The sequence below is a fragment of the Leucoraja erinacea genome, chromosome 6 (genome assembly GCF_028641065.1).
Source record: "Leucoraja erinacea ecotype New England chromosome 6, Leri_hhj_1, whole genome shotgun sequence".
Lineage (NCBI taxonomy): Eukaryota > Metazoa > Chordata > Chondrichthyes > Rajiformes > Rajidae > Leucoraja > Leucoraja erinaceus.
This window is the reverse complement of record NC_073382.1, coordinates 45,364,668-45,370,780: the sequence shown is the minus strand read 5'-3', so window position 1 is coordinate 45,370,780 and position 6,113 is coordinate 45,364,668. Positions and strand designations below refer to the sequence as shown.

At 40.1% G+C, this 6,113-nt stretch overlaps 1 non-coding gene across 1 annotated transcript in view; it reads right to left on the bottom strand.

Moving 5' to 3' along the window:
* Positions 1–6,055: 6,055 nt before the first annotated feature.
* The window catches only part of trnav-aac (transfer RNA valine (anticodon AAC)), a 73-nt gene continuing 15 nt past the window's right edge, over positions 6,056–6,113 (bottom strand). Inside the window, exon 1 of the tRNA in view lies at positions 6,056–6,113. This exon is cut by the window's right edge and continues 15 nt beyond it. This is a non-coding gene — a tRNA (tRNA-Val).

The following is a 6,113-nucleotide window of genomic DNA, read 5'->3' as shown; positions in this document are numbered from 1 at the left end:
GATGATCTTGTAGAGGTCTAAAAGATCTTGAGGGAATACACAGAGCTTTTTTTACCCAGAGTGGGGGTTAAAGAACCAAAAGACATAGGTTTAAGATGAGCGGGGAAAGATTTAATAGGAACCTGAGGGGCAATTCTTTCACACAGAGGGTGGTGGGTGTATAGACCTCATTTGGACTGCGCAGTTGCAGCATGGGACCCATACACAAATAAAAACATTTCTTCCATCAAACGTGTCCAAAGACAGGCAGCTCGATTTGTTACTAACACCTATGAGAGAGAAGCGAGTGTCACCAAACTTCTGAATTCTCTGGGGTGGAACCCTCTCCAAGACAGACGTGAAGCTCACCATTTGACCTGTTTTTACAAAATGTTAAATGGTCAGCTCGACATAGATTACAAGACCTACACCAAACCCAAACCAATTAGGAGCAGACAAGGGCATTCGATCCAATTTGTGATCTCAGCTACAAAGACAGATGTATACAGCAATTCGTTCTTCCCCCGCACAATTAAAACATGGAATAATCTCCACGCTACTATAGTTACCCAATCAGATGCAACTAAATTTAAAGTAGCTCTTTCTTCCCAATAACCCTTTCTGGCTTAAGTCCTCCCTCTACCACCTCCCACCAAGAACAAGCTCCAGTTTAAATTCCATTTGGAATATTTTTACCAAGAACACAGCTGCCAGAGTAGACAGTTTAAAGTAGCTCTGGCAGGTACTTTAAACACATTTAAAATTTGGAATACATTTGGAGAACAAGAACAAGCTGCCAGAGGAGACAGTTGTGGCAGGTACTATAAACAACATTAAAAAATACATTTGGACAGGTACTTAGGAACATTTTAGAGGTATATGGGCCATGTGAGAAAGAGTTTGGCACATTTGAGGGGGAAAAAATGGTTACTTTAGCACAGTCATTCTTCAAGTTCTGACCAAGATCGCAACCTGTATCTTCTCAGCACAGATGCTGTATAATATGAGCAATTCATGTTCACAACCCCCATCATTTATTGCGTTTTATTAATGATATAATTTCTGAGCGTACTGAAATTCTGTGGACTGAATATATATATTCTCAATAGCAATGGAGCTGATTAACTTGTCAGATTGATTTATTTTAGCAATATTTTATATATCTGAAATGTTGCATTCGAGTTCAAAAATAAGGGTGTTGAAAATAGTATATTCAAGAAATATTTCTAATAATATGTTCTTGGTGAAGAACCTTTTGTTTTCCTGCTCTTATTCAAAATAGTTACCTCCATCAAAATTGCTTTGATATATTTATCTGGTAATAAAACTTACCAATTTTGCTAACTTTCTTGTTAAAAATACGATGCCCAAATTAAACTGGGCAAACTACCAAATGAAAAACTCCTCTCTCCAATTGATTTAACGTATACTAAAATATCTAATCAAACATTATTCTGATAATTGGCCTGTCAATAAAGTTTCTTGGAAGCCTTGCACTTCATAAAGTTAGAAAACTCAATGTGGAGCAGTATCGGAGAAATGATGGGAAAGGAACCAAAGGTAACACAATTAATCTCTTCATATGGAGCTGACTTGCTAACCTTTATGCTCCAGGATATTGAATATTAAAGACCTGTATATAAAATCATGAACATTGGCACATCAACATAAGTTATAGCCTAAAAAACCAAAAGTTTGAATACTGCACCTTCATCTAGCTAAAAAACTCATTAATTCCGCATGCATGTGTCACTACTGGATCTGAGATTAATCTTTTGGAAACCAATTTAAGAAGATTCAACCTCCGTCTTTCTGCAAACCTACATGCATCGCACGCAATGATTTTGCATTTGTAGAGTTAGACAGGATGGAAACAGGCCTGTCAGATTAACTTGTCCATACTGACTAAATTGCCTCTCTAAACGAATTCCTTTTGCTCACAGTTTAGTTCAGTTTATTATTGTCACGTATTCTGAGGTACAGTGAAAAGCTTTTTTTGTTTGTGTGTTATCCAGTCAACGGAAAGGCTATACATGATTACAATCAAGCCATTGACAGTGTACAGATAACAGCATAAAAGGAATAACGTTCAGTGCAAGATAAAGTCCAGGGTCTCCAATGAGGTAGATAGTAGGTCAGGACCACTCTCTGGTTATTGCTAGGACCATTCAGTTGCCTGATAACAGCTGGGAAGAAACTGTCCCTAAATCTGGAGGTGTGCATTTTCACACTTCTGTACCTCTTGCCTGATGGAGAAAGGAGAAGAAGGTGACCGGGTGAGACTCGTCCTTGATTATGCTGCCCTAGTCCCTCTATACCAGTCCAAATGTTTTATAATAATGTTTTAATTGTGCATGCCTCTACCACCTCTTCTGGCAATTAGTTCCACATACCCTCCACTGCCTATGGAAAAAACTTTCTCCTCAGATCCCCATTAAATCCTCCAGTCTCACCTTAAAACGTACTCCCTCTAATTTTAAACTCCCCTATCCTATATGTGATGACTTGAACTGTACGCATACAATACGATAAACTTTATTAATCCCTGGAGGGAAATTGGTCTGCCAACAGTCATAGCACCCAACAAGCTACACAAAAATTGAAATTAAAAATGAAGAAAAGGAAAAGTCCAGCAGTGACTAAAGTAATGTTTTATGAAGTGTCGCCGTACTTTCCCCGCTCTTATTCTATGTCCTTGCTAATGAAGGCAAATATCCCGTATAAAAAATAGACATAAGTAAGAAACATGGGAAAAATACCTGATATACATACATAAATGTTCAATTAATGCAAAACACAATTTAATTCAATTTAAAATTTTACATAGATTATACTACTCAAACTAGACTGAATAAAATTTATTCAAATATCTCTCCCTTCTGTGATAAATGCTTATCTGAGAATGCCACTATTACACACTCTTGTCTCCTGTATAAAACTTCATAAATTCTGGAATGAAATTTTTACAAAACTATTTAATAGAAGACTGGAACCTAATACAGAAATTATTATCTTTGAATTAATGGAAGATGGGAATAAGCTACATACGTTTCAAAAATCTATACTTAATTATGGTTTAACGGCAAAAAAACTCATTGAAATTTTGGAAAAATGCGCCAACACCAACGCTCAAAAGGTTACACAAAAAAGCTGGAGAAACTCAGCGGGTGCAGCAGCATCTATGGAGCGAAGGAAATAGGCAACGTTTCGGGCCGAAACCCTTCTTCAGACTGATCGGGGGCGGGGGTGGGCGGGGACAAGAAAGGAAAAAGGAGGAGGAGCCCGAAGGCTGGGGGATGGGAGGAGACAGCAGGGGGACTAGGGAAGGGGAGGAGACAGCAAGGACTAACAAAATTGGGAGAATTCGATGTTCATGCCCCCAGGATGCAGACTCCCCAAACGGAATATGAGGTGCTGTTCCTCCAATTTCCGGTGCTGCTCGCTGTGGCCATGGAGGAGACCCAGGACAGAGAGGGCGGAGACAGAGTGGGAGGGGGAGTTGAAGTGCTGAGCCACCGGGAGGTCAGCTTGGTTATTGCGGACCGAGCGGAGGTGTTCGGCGAAACGATCGCCCAACCTCCGCTTGGTCTCACCGATATAGATCTGCTGACATCTAGAGCAGCGGACGCAATAGATGAGGTTGGAAGAGATGCAGGTAAACCTCTGTCGCACCTGGAACGATTGCTTGGGTCCTTGAACGGAGTCGAGGGGGGAGGTAAAGGGACAAGTGTTGCATCTCTTGCGGTTGCAAGGAAAAGTGCCCAGGGAGGGGGTGGTACGAGAGGGAAGGGAAGAATTGACAAGGGAGTTATGGAGGGAGCGGTCTTTGCGGAAGGCAGATATGGGGGAAGATGGGAAGATGTGGCAAGTGGTGGGGTCACGTTGGAGGTGGCGAAACTGACGGAGAAACTGCACCCGCTGAGTTTCTCCAGCTTTTTTGTGTAACCTTCGATTCTCCAGCATCTGCAGTTCCTCCTTAAACACCAACGCTCAAAATGTGGATTTCAAATATGTCGGAAATGGCACATCTTGAAGAAATGAGACTCCTTCTAGCAGGTAAAGTAGACCAATTCTTATTGATTTGGTCTCCTATTATCGACTTCTTACAATCATATGGTGCAACACAAACATAGAAATAAAAGGTTTCAGAATCAGGTGATGGGTGGCCAGGAACATTGAATAGGTATATCGCTTTTAATCTCCTTTTTCCTTTTTTTTCTTTTTTTTTTCTATTTCGTCTTTCTCTTTCTTTTTCTACTTCTTCTTTCTTCTTTCGGGCTATCTATCTATTTCACGCACCACTCTGTCAAGCTCTCCTTTTCTATTCTTTTCTTCCTTATTCCCGTTTTATTATTAAATTAAAAATAAGAAGGTGTATATGAAATGTAATATATCAACGTATTAGGTACTGTGGTACCACATTATTGTACTTCTAACAAAAAAAAAAAAAAAAAAAAAAAAGACATAAGTGCTATAGTAACTCAATGGTTCAAGAAGCATCTCTGGAGAACATGAATATGTGACGTTTTCGATTTGGGCCCTTCTGCAGTCCTGGCCCGAAAAGTCACCTATTCGTGCTTTCCTAAGATACTACCTGACCTGCTGAGTTACTCCAGCGCTTTCTTTTTCCCGTAAACCTGTATCTACAGTTGCTTGTTTCTATGTATCTCATGTACCTTGTTCCCCACATTATCTTCTTGTGCTACTGCCATTAGGGATCCCTGTGCATCAACATACCCTAGGGCCCCACCCTTCACTGTTTATGTCCTAAATTTATTAGTCTTATCAAAGTGCTTGTACCTATCAGGATTAAATTACATTTACTGTTGCTCTACTTGTATGGCCAATTGATCAAAAACAGCCTGCAATAGCCTCCTCGGAGTAAACATCACTACCAATTTTCACGTCATTTGCAAATTTATCAATCATGCATCTACATTCATATTGAAATATTTTATGCAAATCAGCTCATAAATATTAGCAAGATCTAGGTTGATAACAAAGAATAAGGTCAGTGAAAGATAAAGCGAGCTAGGGAGAGCAAATGAGATTCAGATCCTCTTTCCACCGCAACAGACTGACCTGCTGAGCATTTCCAATGTTCTCTGATTTTATTCCAGATTTCCTGCATCTAATATCTAATACAGAATATAAATTGCACATTCAATTTTTGTTTCCTAGGTCTGAAAACGTGTTTCTTCGGCAGCATGTAGCTGCCTTTATTTCTAAAACTTTGTTTCCAGCAATCCAGACTGGGGAATAATTATACAAATGCAGATGTAGGAATCTTGCACTTGCGACAAAATGCAGGAGGAACTTAGCGGGTCAGGCAGCATCTGTGGAGGGAATGGTCAGATAATGTTTTGGGTCGGTATCCTTCAGACTGGTGTTTTGCGGAGGGAAAACTGGAAAAGAGGTGGAGGTAGGAATAAACCTGGCAAGTGAATGGTGGAATGTTTAAGAAGGAACTGCAGATGCTGGAAAATCGAAGGTAGACAAAAATGCTGGAGAAACTCAGCGGGTGAGGCAGCATCTATGTAGCGAAGGAAATAGGCAATGTTTCGGGTTGAAGCCCTTCTTCATCCGGGGGTGTGTGATTGGCTCCTGGGTGATACGAGGCACTGCAGATGCTGGAATCTTGAGCAAAACACAAAGTGTTGGAAGAACGCTTTGAGGGAATGAATGGGTGATTAATTGGCTCGCGACAAAGGTTGGAGGTGAAAAGGAAACAAATGGGTTTCAAATAAGGCAAAAAGAGCAGTGAAATTAAAAGCCAGAGTGATTGATTTTGATGGGAGGGGATAAAAACGGAAATGTGGGAATTGGTGATGGGAGGTGATTGTACAAAGGAGGGGAAAAGACCAGAATGATTGGTGTTGGGGGAGAAATTGTACCACCAGAGAATAGTACCTAATGATAACTTTCAGTTTTGTTACGCTATTTTGGGATGTATTTTAATAAGATGAGAAAGTTTTTACTGGCGTTTGTACAATTATAAAACAAATATCTGCTCCAAAAAAATATATAATTTTTAAATGAAGAGATCATCTTTTGAAACTGTTAAAAGTTAAAAATCTGTTTCCGCCCGGTTTCGAACCGGGGACCTTTCGCGTGTTAGGCGAACGTGATAACCA